General features: G+C 48.1%; 1 non-coding gene and 43 pseudogenes across 1 annotated transcript; all 44 read right to left on the reverse strand.

Annotated features, from left to right (window-relative positions):
* Positions 1-83: 83 nt before the first annotated feature.
* Positions 84-259, reverse strand: LOC143759345 (U2 spliceosomal RNA; annotated as a pseudogene).
* Positions 260-433: 174 nt separating this feature from the next.
* On the reverse strand, positions 434-612 carry LOC143760248 (U2 spliceosomal RNA; annotated as a pseudogene).
* A 177-nt stretch (positions 613-789) lies between these two features.
* Positions 790-965, reverse strand: LOC143759945 (U2 spliceosomal RNA; annotated as a pseudogene).
* A 177-nt stretch (positions 966-1,142) lies between these two features.
* On the reverse strand, positions 1,143-1,318 carry LOC143759946 (U2 spliceosomal RNA; annotated as a pseudogene).
* A 176-nt stretch (positions 1,319-1,494) lies between these two features.
* LOC143763062 (U2 spliceosomal RNA) lies at positions 1,495-1,671 on the reverse strand (annotated as a pseudogene).
* A 177-nt stretch (positions 1,672-1,848) lies between these two features.
* LOC143761273 (U2 spliceosomal RNA) lies at positions 1,849-2,024 on the reverse strand (annotated as a pseudogene).
* A 177-nt stretch (positions 2,025-2,201) lies between these two features.
* LOC143761274 (U2 spliceosomal RNA) lies at positions 2,202-2,377 on the reverse strand (annotated as a pseudogene).
* A 177-nt stretch (positions 2,378-2,554) lies between these two features.
* On the reverse strand, positions 2,555-2,730 carry LOC143761756 (U2 spliceosomal RNA; annotated as a pseudogene).
* Positions 2,731-2,904: 174 nt separating this feature from the next.
* On the reverse strand, positions 2,905-3,083 carry LOC143762459 (U2 spliceosomal RNA; annotated as a pseudogene).
* A 177-nt stretch (positions 3,084-3,260) lies between these two features.
* Positions 3,261-3,436, reverse strand: LOC143759948 (U2 spliceosomal RNA; annotated as a pseudogene).
* A 177-nt stretch (positions 3,437-3,613) lies between these two features.
* Positions 3,614-3,789, reverse strand: LOC143759949 (U2 spliceosomal RNA; annotated as a pseudogene).
* A 174-nt stretch (positions 3,790-3,963) lies between these two features.
* Positions 3,964-4,142, reverse strand: LOC143761471 (U2 spliceosomal RNA; annotated as a pseudogene).
* Positions 4,143-4,319: 177 nt separating this feature from the next.
* LOC143762381 (U2 spliceosomal RNA) lies at positions 4,320-4,495 on the reverse strand (annotated as a pseudogene).
* A 176-nt stretch (positions 4,496-4,671) lies between these two features.
* Positions 4,672-4,848, reverse strand: LOC143763063 (U2 spliceosomal RNA; annotated as a pseudogene).
* A 177-nt stretch (positions 4,849-5,025) lies between these two features.
* Positions 5,026-5,201, reverse strand: LOC143761655 (U2 spliceosomal RNA; annotated as a pseudogene).
* A 177-nt stretch (positions 5,202-5,378) lies between these two features.
* On the reverse strand, positions 5,379-5,554 carry LOC143763197 (U2 spliceosomal RNA; annotated as a pseudogene).
* A 177-nt stretch (positions 5,555-5,731) lies between these two features.
* On the reverse strand, positions 5,732-5,907 carry LOC143762999 (U2 spliceosomal RNA; annotated as a pseudogene).
* Positions 5,908-6,084: 177 nt separating this feature from the next.
* Positions 6,085-6,260, reverse strand: LOC143760865 (U2 spliceosomal RNA; annotated as a pseudogene).
* A 177-nt stretch (positions 6,261-6,437) lies between these two features.
* LOC143762421 (U2 spliceosomal RNA) lies at positions 6,438-6,613 on the reverse strand (annotated as a pseudogene).
* Positions 6,614-6,790: 177 nt separating this feature from the next.
* Positions 6,791-6,966, reverse strand: LOC143762517 (U2 spliceosomal RNA; annotated as a pseudogene).
* Positions 6,967-7,143: 177 nt separating this feature from the next.
* Positions 7,144-7,319, reverse strand: LOC143762937 (U2 spliceosomal RNA; annotated as a pseudogene).
* Positions 7,320-7,496: 177 nt separating this feature from the next.
* LOC143762798 (U2 spliceosomal RNA) lies at positions 7,497-7,672 on the reverse strand (annotated as a pseudogene).
* Positions 7,673-7,849: 177 nt separating this feature from the next.
* Positions 7,850-8,025, reverse strand: LOC143762869 (U2 spliceosomal RNA; annotated as a pseudogene).
* A 177-nt stretch (positions 8,026-8,202) lies between these two features.
* On the reverse strand, positions 8,203-8,378 carry LOC143760484 (U2 spliceosomal RNA; annotated as a pseudogene).
* A 177-nt stretch (positions 8,379-8,555) lies between these two features.
* Positions 8,556-8,731, reverse strand: LOC143763038 (U2 spliceosomal RNA; annotated as a pseudogene).
* A 165-nt stretch (positions 8,732-8,896) lies between these two features.
* On the reverse strand, positions 8,897-9,083 carry LOC143762984 (U2 spliceosomal RNA). The gene has a single exon (XR_013212288.1). It is a non-coding gene; the product is annotated as a U2 spliceosomal RNA (small nuclear RNA).
* A 175-nt stretch (positions 9,084-9,258) lies between these two features.
* Positions 9,259-9,436, reverse strand: LOC143762254 (U2 spliceosomal RNA; annotated as a pseudogene).
* Positions 9,437-9,613: 177 nt separating this feature from the next.
* LOC143818803 (U2 spliceosomal RNA) lies at positions 9,614-9,789 on the reverse strand (annotated as a pseudogene).
* A 177-nt stretch (positions 9,790-9,966) lies between these two features.
* Positions 9,967-10,142, reverse strand: LOC143761640 (U2 spliceosomal RNA; annotated as a pseudogene).
* A 177-nt stretch (positions 10,143-10,319) lies between these two features.
* LOC143760757 (U2 spliceosomal RNA) lies at positions 10,320-10,495 on the reverse strand (annotated as a pseudogene).
* A 177-nt stretch (positions 10,496-10,672) lies between these two features.
* LOC143762600 (U2 spliceosomal RNA) lies at positions 10,673-10,848 on the reverse strand (annotated as a pseudogene).
* Positions 10,849-10,941: 93 nt separating this feature from the next.
* LOC143761277 (U2 spliceosomal RNA) lies at positions 10,942-11,117 on the reverse strand (annotated as a pseudogene).
* Positions 11,118-11,294: 177 nt separating this feature from the next.
* LOC143759631 (U2 spliceosomal RNA) lies at positions 11,295-11,470 on the reverse strand (annotated as a pseudogene).
* A 177-nt stretch (positions 11,471-11,647) lies between these two features.
* On the reverse strand, positions 11,648-11,823 carry LOC143759950 (U2 spliceosomal RNA; annotated as a pseudogene).
* A 174-nt stretch (positions 11,824-11,997) lies between these two features.
* Positions 11,998-12,176, reverse strand: LOC143761472 (U2 spliceosomal RNA; annotated as a pseudogene).
* A 177-nt stretch (positions 12,177-12,353) lies between these two features.
* LOC143762393 (U2 spliceosomal RNA) lies at positions 12,354-12,529 on the reverse strand (annotated as a pseudogene).
* A 176-nt stretch (positions 12,530-12,705) lies between these two features.
* LOC143763064 (U2 spliceosomal RNA) lies at positions 12,706-12,882 on the reverse strand (annotated as a pseudogene).
* A 177-nt stretch (positions 12,883-13,059) lies between these two features.
* On the reverse strand, positions 13,060-13,235 carry LOC143761656 (U2 spliceosomal RNA; annotated as a pseudogene).
* Positions 13,236-13,412: 177 nt separating this feature from the next.
* Positions 13,413-13,588, reverse strand: LOC143763198 (U2 spliceosomal RNA; annotated as a pseudogene).
* A 177-nt stretch (positions 13,589-13,765) lies between these two features.
* LOC143763000 (U2 spliceosomal RNA) lies at positions 13,766-13,941 on the reverse strand (annotated as a pseudogene).
* A 177-nt stretch (positions 13,942-14,118) lies between these two features.
* LOC143760866 (U2 spliceosomal RNA) lies at positions 14,119-14,294 on the reverse strand (annotated as a pseudogene).
* Positions 14,295-14,471: 177 nt separating this feature from the next.
* Positions 14,472-14,647, reverse strand: LOC143762422 (U2 spliceosomal RNA; annotated as a pseudogene).
* Positions 14,648-14,824: 177 nt separating this feature from the next.
* On the reverse strand, positions 14,825-15,000 carry LOC143762870 (U2 spliceosomal RNA; annotated as a pseudogene).
* A 177-nt stretch (positions 15,001-15,177) lies between these two features.
* LOC143762938 (U2 spliceosomal RNA) lies at positions 15,178-15,353 on the reverse strand (annotated as a pseudogene).
* Positions 15,354-15,430: the final 77 nt, after the last annotated feature.

Below are 15,430 nucleotides of genomic sequence, written 5' to 3' on the forward strand. Positions count from 1 at the left end.
TCCAGAAACTCTGGAAGCTCTGTAGATGACAGTTCTGCGGTGTGCGTGTGTTCAAGCTGTGCACAACGCGTTTTGAATCTGCATAACCACACCCTCCATCCCCATTGTGACAGCACGTGAAGGTTCTGTGCGACAAAGCAAGCTCCATTTCCAGCTCCCTATTCCAAAAATCTATTTAATATATGGTCCCCAAATAGGGGACGTATCAGATAAGAACAGACACTACGCTTGATCTTGAGCCATTTGGCCGAGAAGCGATGATCAGAAATGGTTTGCCACTTGGGCCGCACCAAGGCCTACAACCGAAACCCACTGTGGAGACATAGCAAAAGATTGCCGCAGAGAAGACATTTTCCAGAAACTCTGGCAGCTTTGTCGATGACAATTCTGCGGTGTGCGTGTGTTCAAGCTGTGCACAACGCGTTTTGAATCTGCATAATCACACCCTCCATCCCCATTGTGACAGCACGTGAAGGTTCCGTGTGACAAAGCAAGCTCCATTTCCAGCTCCCTATTCCAAAAATCCATTTAATATATGGTCCCCAAATAGGGGACGTATCAGATAAGAACAGACACTACGCTTGATCTTGAGCCATTTGGCCGAGAAGCGATGATCAGAAATGGTTTGCCACTTGGGCCGCCCCAAGGCCTACAACCGAAACCCACTGTGGAGACATAGCAAAAGATTGCCGCAGGGAAGACATTTTCCAGAAACTCTGGAAGCTCTGTCGATGACAGTTCTGCGGTGTGCGTGTGTTCAAGCTGTGCACAACGCGTTTTGAATCTGCATAACCACACCCTCCATCCCCATTGTGACAGCACGTGAAGGTTCCGTGCGACAAAGCAAGCTCCATTTCCAGCTCCCTATTCCAAAAATCCATTTAATATATGGTCCCCAAATAGGGGACGTATCAGATAAGAACAGACACTACGCTTGATCTTGAGCCATTTGGCCGAGAAGCGATGATCAGAAATGGTGTGCCACTTGGGCCGCACCAAGGCCTACAACCGAAACCCACTGTGGAGACATAGCAAAAGATTGCCGCAGGGAAGACATTTTCCAGAAACTCTGGAAGCTCTGTCGATGACAGTTCTGCGGTGTGCGTGTGTTCAAGCTGTGCACAACGCGTTTTGAATCTGCATAACCACACCCTCCATCCCCATTGTGACAGCACGTGAAGGTTCCGTGCGACAAAGCAAGCTCCATTTCCAGCTCCCTATTCCAAAAATCCATTTAATATATGGTCCCCAAATAGGGGACGTATCAGATAAGAACAGACACTACGCTTGATCTTGAGCCATTTGGCCGAGAAGCGATGATCAGAAATGGTGTGCCACTTGGGCCGCACCAACGCCTACAACCGAAACCCACTGTGGAGACATAGCAAAAGATTGCCGCAGGGAAGACATTTTCCAGAAACTCTGGAAGCTCTGTAGATGACAGTTCTGCGGTGTGCGTGTGTTCAAGCTGTGCACAACGCGTTTTGAATCTGCATAACCACACCCTCCATCCCCATTGTGACAGCAAGTGAAGGTTCCGTGCGACAAAGCAAGCTCCATTTCCAGTTCCCTATTCCAAAAATCTATTTAATATATGGTCCCCAAATAGGGTACGTATCAGATAAGAACAGACACTACGCTTGATCTTGAGCCATTTGTCCGAGAAGCGATGATCAGAAATGGTTTGCCACTTGGGCCGCACCAACGCCTACAACCGAAACCCACTGTGGAGACATAGCAAAAGATTGCCGCAGGGAAGACATTTTCCAGAAACTCTGGAAGCTCTGTAGATGACAGTTCTGCGGTGTGCGTGTGTTCAAGCTGTGCACAACGCGTTTTGAATCTGCATAACCACACCCTCCATCCCCATTGTGACAGCACGTGAAGGTTCCATGCGACAAAGCAAGCTCCATTTCCAGCTCCCTATTCCAAAAATCTATTTAATATATGGTCCCCAAATAGGGGACGTATCAGATAAGAACAGACACTACGCTTGATCTTGAGCCATTTGGCCGAGAAGCGATGATCAGAAATGGTTTGCCACTTGGGCCGCACAAAGGCCTACAACCGAAAACCACTGTGGAGACATAGCAAAAGATTGCCACAGGGAAGACATTTTCCAGAAACTCTGGAAGCTCTGTAGATGACAGTTCTGCGGTGTGCGTGTGTTCAAGCTGTGCACAACGCGTTTTGAATCTGCATAACCACACCCTCCATCCCCATTGTGACAGCACGTGAAGGTTCCATGCGACAAAGCAAGCTCCATTTCCAGCTCCCTATTCCAAAAATCTATTTAATATATGGTCCCCAAATAGGGGACGTATCAGATAAGAACAGACACTACGCTTGATCTTGAGCCATTTGGCCGAGAAGCGATGAACAGAAATGATTTGCCACTTGGGCCGCACCAAGGCCTACAACCGAAACCCACTGTGGAGACATAGCAAAAGATTGCCGCAGGGAAGACATTTTCCAGAAACTCTGGAAGCTCTGTAGATGACAGTTCTGCGGTGTGCGTGTGTTCAAGCTGTGCACAACGCGTTTTGAATCTGCATAACCACACCCTCCATCCCCATTGTGACAGCACGTGAAGGTTCCGTGCGACAAAGCAAGCTCCGTTTCCAGCTCCCTATTCCAAAAATCTATTTAATATATGGTCCCCAAATAGGGGACGTATCACATAAGAACAGACACTACGCTTGATCTTGAGCCATTTGGCCGAGAAGCGATGATCAGAAATGGTTTGCCACTTAGGCCTCACCAAGGCCTACAACCGTAACCCACTGTGGAGACATAGCAAAAGATTGCCGCAGAGAAGACATTTTCCAGAAACTCTGGCAGCTTTGTCGATGACAATTCTGCGGTGTGCGTGTGTTCAAGCTGTGCACAACGCGTTTTGAATCTGCATAATCACACCCTCCATCCCCATTGTGACAGCACGTGAAGGTTCCGTGTGACAAAGCAAGCTCCATTTCCAGCTCCCTATTCCAAAAATCCATTTAATATATGGTCCCCAAATAGGGGACGTATCAGATAAGATCAGACACTACGCTTGATCTTGAGCCATTTGGCCGAGAAGCGATGATCAGAAATGGTTTGCCACTTGGGCCGCCCCAAGGCCTACAACCGAAACCCACTGTGGAGACATAGCAAAAGATTGCCGCAGGGAAGACATTTTCCAGAAACTCTGGAAGCTCTGTCGATGACAGTTCTGCGGTGTGCGTGTGTTCAAGCTGTGCACAACGCGTTTTGAATCTGCATAACCACACCCTCCATCCCCATTGTGACAGCACGTGAAGGTTCCGTGCGACAAAGCAAGCTCCATTTCCAGCTCCCTATTCCAAAAATCCATTTAATATATGGTCCCCAAATAGGGGACGTATCAGATAAGAACAGACACTACGCTTGATCTTGAGCCATTTGGCCGAGAAGCGATGATCAGAAATGGTGTGCCACTTGGGCCGCACCAAGGCCTACAACCGAAACCCACTGTGGAGACATAGCAAAAGATTGCCGCAGGGAAGACATTTTCCAGAAACTCTGGAAGCTCTGTAGATGACAGTTCTGCGGTGTGCGTGTGTTCAAGCTGTGCACAACGCGTTTTGAATCTGCATAACCACACCCTCCATCCCCATTGTGACAGCACGTGAAGGTTCCGTGCGACAAAGCAAGCTCCATTTCCAGCTCCCTATTCCAAAAATCCATTTAATATATGGTCCCCAAATAGGGGACGTATCAGATAAGAACAGACACTACGCTTGATCTTGAGCCATTTGGCCGAGAAGCGATGATCAGAAATGGTGTGCCACTTGGGCCGCACCAAGGCCTACAACCGAAACCCACTGTGGAGACATAGCAAAAGATTGCCGCAGGGAAGACATTTTCCAGAAACTGTGGAAGCTCTGTAGATGACAGTTCTGCGGTGTGCGTGTGTTCAAGCTGTGCACAACGCGTTTTGAATCTGCATAACCACACCCTCCATCCCCATTGTGACAGCACGTGAAGGTTCCGTGCGACAAAGCAAGCTCCATTTCCAGTTCCCTATTCCAAAAATCTATTTAATATATGGTCCCCAAATAGGGGACGTATCAGATAAGAACAGACACTACGCTTGATCTTGAGCCATTTGGCCGAGAAGCGATGATCAGAAATGGTTTGCCACTTGGGCTGCCCCAAGGCCTACAACCGAAACCCACTGTGGAGACATAGCAAAAGATTGCCGCAGGGAAGACATTTTCCAGAAACTCTGGAAGCTCTGTCGATGACAGTTCTGCGGTGTGCGTGTGTTCAAGCTGTGCACAACGCGTTTTGAATCTGCATAACCACACCCTCCATCCCCATTGTGACAGCAGGTGAAGGTTCCGTGCGACAAAGCAAGCTCCATTTCCAGCTCCCTATTCCAAAAATCCATTTAATATATGGTCCCCAAATAGGGGACGTATCAGATAAGAACAGACACTACGCTTGATCTTGAGCCATTTGGCCGAGAAGCGATGATCAGAAATGGTGTGCCACTTGGGCCGCACCAACGCCTACAACCGAAACCCACTGTGGAGACATAGCAAAAGATTGCCGCAGGGAAGACATTTTCCAGAAACTCTGGAAGCTCTGTAGATGACAGTTCTGCGGTGTGCGTGTGTTCAAGCTGTGCACAACGCGTTTTGAATCTGCATAACCACACCCTCCATCCCCATTGTGACAGCAAGTGAAGGTTCCGTGCGACAAAGCAAGCTCCATTTCCAGTTCCCTATTCCAAAAATCTATTTAATATATGGTCCCCAAATAGGGTACGTATCAGATAAGAACAGACACTACGCTTGATCTTGAGCCATTTGTCCGAGAAGCGATGATCAGAAATGGTTTGCCACTTGGGCCGCACCAACGCCTACAACCGAAACCCACTGTGGAGACATAGCAAAAGATTGCCGCAGGGAAGACATTTTCCAGAAACTCTGGAAGCTCTGTAGATGACAGTTCTGCGGTGTGCGTGTGTTCAAGCTGTGCACAACGCGTTTTGAATCTGCATAACCACACCCTCCATCCCCATTGTGACAGCACGTGAAGGTTCCATGCGACAAAGCAAGCTCCATTTCCAGCTCCCTATTCCAAAAATCTATTTAATATATGGTCCCCAAATAGGGGACCTATCAGATAAGAACAGACACTACGCTTGATCTTGAGCCATTTGGCCGAGAAGCGATGATCAGAAATGGTTTGCCACTTGGGCCGCACAAAGGCCTACAACCGAAACCCACTGTGGAGACATAGCAAAAGATTGCCGCAGGGAAGACATTTTCCAGAAACTCTGGAAGCTCTGTAGATGACAGTTCTGCGGTGTGCGTGTGTTCAAGCTGTGCACAACGCGTTTTGAATCTGCATAACCACACCCTCCATCCCCATTGTGACAGCACGTGAAGGTTCCGTGCGACAAAGCAAGCTCCATTTCCAGCTCCCTATTCCAAAAATCCATTAAATATATGGTCCCCAAATAGGGGACGTATCAGATAAGAACAGACTCTACGCTTGATCTTGAGCCATTTGTCCGGGAAGCGATGATCAGAAATGGTTTGCCACTTGGGCCGCACCAAGGCCTACAACCGAAACCCACTGTGGAGACATAGCAAAAGATTGCCGCAGGGAAGACATTTTCCAGAAACTTTGGAAGTTCTGTAGATGACAGTTCTGCGGTGTGCGTGTGTTCAAGCTGTATACAACGCGTTTCGAATCTGCATAACCACACCCTCCATCCCCATTGTGACAGCACGTGAAGGTTCCGTGCGACAAAGCAAGCTCCATTTCCAGCTCCGTATTGCAAAAATCCATTTAATATATGGTCCCCAAATAGGGGACGTATCAGATAAGAACAGACTCTACGCTTGATCGTGAGCCATTTGGCCGAGAAACGATGATCAGAAATGGTTTGCCACTTGGGCCGCACCAAGGCCTACAACCAAAACCCACTGTGGAGACATAGCAAAAGATTGCCGCAGGGAAGACATTTTCCAGAAACTCTGGAAGCTCTGTAGATGACAGTTCTGCGGTGTGCGTGTGTTCAAGCTGTGCACAATGCGTTTCGAATCTGCATAACCACACCCTCCATCCCCATTGTGACAGCACGTGAAGGTTCCGTGTGACAAAGCAAGCTCCATTTCCAGCTCCCTATTCCAAAAATCCATTTAATATATGGTCCCCAAATAGGGGACGTATCAGATAAGAACAGACACTACGCTTGATCTTGAGCCATTTGGCCGAGAAGCGATGAACAGAAATGGTTTGCCACTTGGGCCGCACCAAGGCCTACAACCGAAACCCACTGTGGAGACATAGCAAAAGATTGCCGCAGGGAAGACATTTTCCAGAAACTCTGGAAGCTCTGTCGATGACAGTTCTGCGGTGTGCGTGTGTTCAAGCTGTGCACAATGCGTTTTGAATCTGCATAACCACACCCTCCATCCCCATTGTGACAGCACGTGAAGGTTCCGTGCGACAAAGCAAGCTCCATTTCCAGCTCCCTGTTCCAAAAATCTATTTAATATATGGTCCACAAATAGGGGACGTATCAGATAAGAACAGACACTACGCTTGATCTTGAGCCATTTGGCCGAGAAGCGATGATCAGAAATGGTTTGCCACTTGGGCTGCACCAAGGCCTACAACCAAAACCCACTGTGGAGACATAGCAAAAGATTGCCGCAGGGAAGACATTTTCCAGAAACTCTGGAAGTTCTGTAGATGACAGTTCTGCGGTGTGCGTGTGTTCAAGCTGTGCACAACGCGTTTTGAATCTGCATAACCACACCCTCCATCCCCATTGTGACAGCACGTGAAGGTTCCGTGCGACAAAGCAAGCTCCATTTCCAGCTCCCTATTCCAAAAATCCATTTAATATATGGTCCCAAAATAGGGGACGTATCAGATAAGAACAGACACTACGCTTGATCTTGAGCCATTTGGCCGAGAAGCGATGAACAGAAATGGTTTGCCACTTGGGCCGCACCAAGGCCTACAACCGAAACCCACTGTGGAGACATAGCAAAAGATTGCCGCAGGGAAGACATTTTCCAGAAACTCTGGAAGCTCTGTAGATGACAAATCTGCGGTGTGCATGTGTTCAAGCTGTGCACAACGCGGTTTGAATCTGCATAACCACACCCTCCATCCCCATTGTGACAGCACGTGAAGGTTCCGTGCGACAAAGCAAGCTCCATTTCCAGCTCCCTATTCCAAAAATCTATTTAATATATGGTCCCCAAATAGGGGACGTATCAGATAAGAACAGACACTACGCTTGATCTTGAGACATTTGGCCAAGAAGCGATGATCAGAAATGGTTTGCCACTTGGGCCGCACCAAGGCCTACAACCGAAACCCACTGTGGAGACATAGCAAAAGATTGCCGCAGGGAAGACATTTTCCAGAAACTCTGGAAGCTCTGTCGATGACAGTTCTGCGGTGTGCGTGTGTTCAAGCTGTGCACAATGCGTTTTGAATCTGCATAACCACACCCTCCATCCCCATTGTGACAGCACGTAAAGGTTCCGTGCGACAAAGCAAGCTCCATTTCCAGCTCCCTGTTCCAAAAATCTATTTAATATATGGTCCACAAATAGGGGACGTATCAGATAAGAACAGACACTACGCTTGATCTTGAGCCATTTGGCCGAGAAGCGATGATCAGAAATGGTTTGCCACTTGGGCCGCACCAAGGCCTACAACCGAAACCCACTGTGGAGACATAGCAAAAGATTGCCGCAGGGAAGACATTTTCCAGAAACTCTGGAAGTTCTGTAGATGACAGTTCTGCGGTGTGCGTGTGTTCAAGCTGTGCACAACGCGTTTTGAATCTGCATAACCACACCCTCCATCCCCATTGTGACAGCACGTGAAGGTTCCGTGTGACAAAGCAAGCTCCATTTCCAGCTCCCTATTCCAAAAATCCATTTAATATATGGTCCCAAAATAGGGGACGTATCAGATAAGAACAGACACTACGCTTGATCTTGAGCCATTTGGCCGAGAAGCGATGATAAGAAATGGTTTGCCACTTGGGCCGCACCAAGGCCTACAACCGAAACCCACTGTGGAGACATAGCAAAAGATGGCCGCAGGGAAGACATTTTCCAGAAACTCTGGAAGCTCTGTTGATGACAGTTCTGCGGTGTGCGTGTGTTCAAGCTGTGCACAACGCGTTTTGAATCTGCATAACCACACCCTCCATCCCCATTGTGACAGCACGTGAAGGTTCCGTGCGACAAAGCAAGCTCCATTTCCAGCTCCCTATTCCAAAAATCTATTTAACATATGGTCCCCAAATAGGGGACGTATCAGATAAGAACAGACACTACGCTTGATCTTGAGCCATTTGGCCGAGAAGCGATGATCAGAAATGGTTTGCCACTTGGGCCGCACCAAGGCCTACAACCGAAACCCACTGTGGAGACATAGCAAAAGATTGCCGCAGGGAAGACATTTTCCAGAAACTCTGGAAGTTCTGTAGATGACAGTTCTGCGGTGTGCGTGTGTTCAAGCTGTGCACAACGCGTTTTGAATCTGCATAACCACACCCTCCATCCCCATTGTGACAGCACGTGAAGGTTCCGTGTGACAAAGCAAGCTCCATTTCCAGCTCCCTATTCCAAAAATCCATTTAATATATGGTCCCAAAATAGGGGACGTATCAGATAAGAACAGACACAACGCTTGATCTTGAGCCATTTGGCCGAGAAGCGATGATAAGAAATGGTTTGCCACTTGGGCCGCACCAAGGCCTACAACCGAAACCCACTGTGGAGACATAGCAAAAGATTGCCGCAGGAAAGACATTTTCCAGAAACTCTGGAAGCTCTGTCGATGACAGTTCTGCGGTGTGCTTGTGTTCAAGCTGTGCACAACGCGTTTTGAATCTGCATAACCACACCCTCCATCCCCATTGTGACAGCACGTGAAGGTTCCGTGTCACAAAGCAAGCTCCATTTCCAGCTCCCTATTCCAAAAATCCATTTAATATATGGTCCCAAATAGGGGACGTATCAGATAAGAACAGACACTACGCTTGATCTTGAGCCATTTGGCCGAGAAGCGATGATCAGAAATGGTTTGCCACTTGGGCCGCACCAAGGCCTAAAACCGAAACCCACTGTGGAGACATAGCAAAAGATTGCTGCAGGGAAGACATTTTCCAGAAACTCTGGAAGTTCTGTAGATGACAGTTCTGCGGTGTGCGTGTGTTCAAGCTGTGCACAACGCGTTTTGAATCTGCATAATTACACCCTCCATCCCCATTGTGACAGCACGTGAAGGTTCCGTGCGACAAAGCAAGCTCCATTTCCAGCTCCCTATTCCAAAAATCTATTTAATATATGGTCCCCAAATAGGGGACGTATCAGATAAGAACAGACACTACGCTTGATCTTGAGCCATTTGGCCAAGAAGCGATGATCAGAAATGGTTTGCCACTTGGGCCGCACCAAGGCCTACAACCGAAACCCACTGTGGAGACATAGCAAAAGATTGCCGCAGGGAAGACATTTTCCAGAAACTCTGGAAGCTCTGTCGATGACAGTTCTGCGGTGTGCGTGTGTTCAAGCTGTGCACAACGCGTTTTGAATCTGCATAACCACACCCTCCATCCCCATTGTGACAGCACGTGAAGGTTCCGTGCGACGAAGCAAGCTCCATTTCCAGCTCCGTATTCCAAAAATCCATTTAATATATGGTCCCCAAATAGGGGACGTATCAGATAAGAACAGACACTACGCTTGATCTTGAGCCATTTGGCCGAGAAGCGATGATCAGAAATGATTTGCCACTTAGGCCACACCAAGGCCTACAACCGAAACCCACTGTGGAGACATAGCAAAAGACTGCCGCAGGGAAGACATTTTCCAGAAACTCTGGAAGTTCTGTAGATGACAGTTCTGCGGTGTGCGTGTGTTCAAGCTGTGCACAACGCGTTTTTAATCTGCATAACCACACCCTCCATCCCCATTGTGACAGCACGTGAAGGTTCCGTGCGACAAAGCAAGCTCCATTTCCAGCTCCCTATTCCAAAAATCTATTTAATATATGGTCCCCAAATAGGGGATGTATCAGATAAGAACAGACACTACGCTTGATCTTGAGCCATTTGGCCAAGAAGCGATGATCAGAAATGGTTTGCCACTTGGGCCGCACAAAGGTCTACAACCGAAACCCACTGTGGAGACATAGCAAAAGATTGCCACAGGGAAGACATTTTCCAGAAACTCTGGAAGCTCTGTCGATGACAGTTCTGTGGTGTGCGTGTGTTGAAGCTGTGCACAACGCGTTTTGAATCTGCATAACCACACCCTCCATCCCCATTGTGACAGCACGTGAAGGTTCCATGCGACAAAGCAAGCTCCATTTCCAGCTCCCTATTCCAAAAATCTATTTAATATATGGTCCCCAAATAGGGGACATATCAGATAAGAACAGACACTACGCTTGATCTTGAGCCATTTGGCCGAGAAGCGATGATCAGAAATGGTTTGCCACTTGGGCCGCACCAAGGCCTACAACCGAAACCCACTGTGGAGACATAGCAAAAGATTGCCGCAGGGAAGACATTTTCCAGAAACTCTGGAAGCTCTGTAGATGACAGTTCTGCTGTGTGCGTGTGTTCAAGCTGTGCACAACGCGTTTTGAATCTGCATAACCACACCCTCCATCCCCATTGTTACAGCACGTGAAGGTTCCGTGCGACAAAGCAAGCTCCATTTCCAGCTCCCTATTCCAAAAATCCATGTAATATATGGTACCCAAATAGGGGACGTATCAGATAAGAACAGACACTACGCTTGATCTTGAGCCATTTGGCCGAGAAGCGATGATCAGAAATGGTTTGCCACTTGGGCCGCACCAAGGCCTACAACCGAAACCCACTGTGGAGACAAGCTGTGCACAACGCGTTTTGAATCTGCATAACCACACCCTCCATCCCCATTGTGACAGCACGTGAAGGTTCCATGCGACAAAGCAAGCTCCATTTCCAGCTCCCTATTCCAAAAATCTATTTAATATATGGTCCCCAAATAGGGGACGTATCAGATAAGAACAGACACTACGCTTGATCTTGAGCCATTTGGCCGAGAAGCGATGATCAGAAATGGTTTGCCACTTGGGCCGCACCAAGGCCTACAACCGAAACCCACTGTGGAGACATAGCAAAAGATTGCCGCAGGGAAGACATTTTCCAGAAACTCTGGAAGCTCTGTAGATGACAGTTCTGCGGTGTGCATGTGTTCAAGCTGTGCACAACGCGTTTTGAATCTGCATAACCACACCCTCCATCCCCATTGTGACAGCACGTGAAGGTTCCGTGCGACAAAGCAAGCTCCATTTCCAGCTCCCTATTCCAAAAATCTATTTAATATATGGTCCCCAAATAGGGGACGTATCAGATAAGAACAGACACTACGCTTGATCTTGAGCCATTTGGCCGAGAAGCGATGATCAGAAATGGTTCGCCATTTGGGCCGCACCAAGGCCTACAACCGAAACCCACTGTGGAGACATAGCAAAAGATTGCCGCAGGGAAGACATTTTCCAGAAACTCTGGAAGCTCTGTAGATGACAGTTCTGCGGTGTGCGTGTGTTCAAGCTGTGCACAACGCGTTTTGAATCTGCATAACCACACCCTCCATCCCCATTGTGACAGCACGTGAAGGTTCCGTGCGACAAAGCAAGCTCCATTTCCAGCTCCCTATTCCAAAAATCCATTTAATATATGGTCCCCAAATAGGGGACGTATCAGATAAGAACAGACACTACGCTTGATCTTGAGCCATTTGGCCGAGAAGCGATGATCAGAAATGGTGTGCCACTTGGGCCGCACCAAGGCCTACAACCGAAACCCACTGTGGAGACATAGCAAAAGATTGCCGCAGGGAAGACATTTTCCAGAAACTGTGGAAGCTCTGTAGATGACAGTTCTGCGGTGTGCGTGTGTTCAAGCTGTGCACAACGCGTTTTGAATCTGCATAACCACACCCTCCATCCCCATTGTGACAGCACGTGAAGGTTCCGTGCGACAAAGCAAGCTCCATTTCCAGTTCCCTATTCCAAAAATCTATTTAATATATGGTCCCCAAATAGGGGACGTATCAGATAAGAACAGACACTACGCTTGATCTTGAGCCATTTGGCCGAGAAGCGATGATCAGAAATGGTTTGCCACTTGGGCTGCCCCAAGGCCTACAACCGAAACCCACTGTGGAGACATAGCAAAAGATTGCCGCAGGGAAGACATTTTCCAGAAACTCTGGAAGCTCTGTCGATGACAGTTCTGCGGTGTGCGTGTGTTCAAGCTGTGCACAACGCGTTTTGAATCTGCATAACCACACCCTCCATCCCCATTGTGACAGCAGGTGAAGGTTCCGTGCGACAAAGCAAGCTCCATTTCCAGCTCCCTATTCCAAAAATCCATTTAATATATGGTCCCCAAATAGGGGACGTATCAGATAAGAACAGACACTACGCTTGATCTTGAGCCATTTGGCCGAGAAGCGATGATCAGAAATGGTGTGCCACTTGGGCCGCACCAACGCCTACAACCGAAACCCACTGTGGAGACATAGCAAAAGATTGCCGCAGGGAAGACATTTTCCAGAAACTCTGGAAGCTCTGTAGATGACAGTTCTGCGGTGTGCGTGTGTTCAAGCTGTGCACAACGCGTTTTGAATCTGCATAACCACACCCTCCATCCCCATTGTGACAGCAAGTGAAGGTTCCGTGCGACAAAGCAAGCTCCATTTCCAGTTCCCTATTCCAAAAATCTATTTAATATATGGTCCCCAAATAGGGTACGTATCAGATAAGAACAGACACTACGCTTGATCTTGAGCCATTTGTCCGAGAAGCGATGATCAGAAATGGTTTGCCACTTGGGCCGCACCAACGCCTACAACCGAAACCCACTGTGGAGACATAGCAAAAGATTGCCGCAGGGAAGACATTTTCCAGAAACTCTGGAAGCTCTGTAGATGACAGTTCTGCGGTGTGCGTGTGTTCAAGCTGTGCACAACGCGTTTTGAATCTGCATAACCACACCCTCCATCCCCATTGTGACAGCACGTGAAGGTTCCATGCGACAAAGCAAGCTCCATTTCCAGCTCCCTATTCCAAAAATCTATTTAATATATGGTCCCCAAATAGGGGACCTATCAGATAAGAACAGACACTACGCTTGATCTTGAGCCATTTGGCCGAGAAGCGATGATCAGAAATGGTTTGCCACTTGGGCCGCACAAAGGCCTACAACCGAAACCCACTGTGGAGACATAGCAAAAGATTGCCGCAGGGAAGACATTTTCCAGAAACTCTGGAAGCTCTGTAGATGACAGTTCTGCGGTGTGCGTGTGTTCAAGCTGTGCACAACGCGTTTTGAATCTGCATAACCACACCCTCCATCCCCATTGTGACAGCACGTGAAGGTTCCGTGCGACAAAGCAAGCTCCATTTCCAGCTCCCTATTCCAAAAATCCATTAAATATATGGTCCCCAAATAGGGGACGTATCAGATAAGAACAGACTCTACGCTTGATCTTGAGCCATTTGTCCGGGAAGCGATGATCAAAAATGGTTTGCCACTTGGGCCGCACCAAGGCCTACAACCGAAACCCACTGTGGAGACATAGCAAAAGATTGCCGCAGGGAAGACATTTTCCAGAAACTTTGGAAGTTCTGTAGATGACAGTTCTGCGGTGTGCGTGTGTTCAAGCTGTATACAACGCGTTTCGAATCTGCATAACCACACCCTCCATCCCCATTGTGACAGCACGTGAAGGTTCCGTGCGACAAAGCAAGCTCCATTTCCAGCTCCGTATTGCAAAAATCCATTTAATATATGGTCCCCAAATAGGGGACGTATCAGATAAGAACAGACTCTACGCTTGATCGTGAGCCATTTGGCCGAGAAACGATGATCAGAAATGGTTTGCCACTTGGGCCGCACCAAGGCCTACAACCAAAACCCACTGTGGAGACATAGCAAAAGATTGCCGCAGGGAAGACATTTTCCAGAAACTCTGGAAGCTCTGTAGATGACAGTTCTGCGGTGTGCGTGTGTTCAAGCTGTGCACAATGCGTTTCGAATCTGCATAACCACACCCTCCATCCCCATTGTGACAGCACGTGAAGGTTCCGTGTGACAAAGCAAGCTCCATTTCCAGCTCCCTATTCCAAAAATCCATTTAATATATGGTCCCCAAATAGGGGACGTATCAGATAAGAACAGACACTACGCTTGATCTTGAGCCATTTGGCCGAGAAGCGATGAACAGAAATGGTTTGCCACTTGGGCCGCACCAAGGCCTACAACCGAAACCCACTGTGGAGACATAGCAAAAGATTGCCGCAGGGAAGACATTTTCCAGAAACTCTGGAAGCTCTGTCGATGACAGTTCTGCGGTGTGCGTGTGTTCAAGCTGTGCACAATGCGTTTTGAATCTGCATAACCACACCCTCCATCCCCATTGTGACAGCACGTGAAGGTTCCGTGCGACAAAGCAAGCTCCATTTCCAGCTCCCTGTTCCAAAAATCTATTTAATATATGGTCCACAAATAGGGGACGTATCAGATAAGAACAGACACTACGCTTGATCTTGAGCCATTTGGCCGAGAAGCGATGATCAGAAATGGTTTGCCACTTGGGCTGCACCAAGGCCTACAACCAAAACCCACTGTGGAGACATAGCAAAAGATTGCCGCAGGGAAGACATTTTCCAGAAACTCTGGAAGTTCTGTAGATGACAGTTCTGCGGTGTGCGTGTGTTCAAGCTGTGCACAACGCGTTTTGAATCTGCATAACCACACCCTCCATCCCCATTGTGACAGCACGTGAAGGTTCCGTGTGACAAAGCAAGCTCCATTTCCAGCTCCCTATTCCAAAAATCCATTTAATATATGGTCCCAAAATAGGGGACGTATCAGATAAGAACAGACACTACGCTTGATCTTGAGCCATTTGGCCGAGAAGCGATGAACAGAAATGGTTTGCCACTTGGGCCGCACCAAGGCCTACAACCGAAACCCACTGTGGAGACATAGCAAAAGATTGCCGCAGGGAAGACATTTTCCAGAAACTCTGGAAGCTCTGTAGATGACAAATCTGCGGTGTGCATGTGTTCAAGCTGTGCACAACGCGGTTTGAATCTGCATAACCACACCCTCCATCCCCATTGTGACAGCACGTGAAGGTTCCGTGCGACAAAGCAAGCTCCATTTCCAGCTCCCTATTCCAAAAATCTATTTAATATATGGTCCCCAAATAGGGGACGTATCAGATAAGAACAGACACTACGCTTGATCTTGAGACATTTGGCCAAGAAGCGATGATCAGAAATGGTTTGCCACTTGGGCCGCACCAAGGCCTACAACCGAAACCCACTGTGGAGACATAGCAAAAGATTG

This window comes from Ranitomeya variabilis, chromosome 3 (assembly GCF_051348905.1).
Source record: "Ranitomeya variabilis isolate aRanVar5 chromosome 3, aRanVar5.hap1, whole genome shotgun sequence".
Classification (NCBI taxonomy): Eukaryota; Metazoa; Chordata; class Amphibia; order Anura; family Dendrobatidae; genus Ranitomeya; species Ranitomeya variabilis.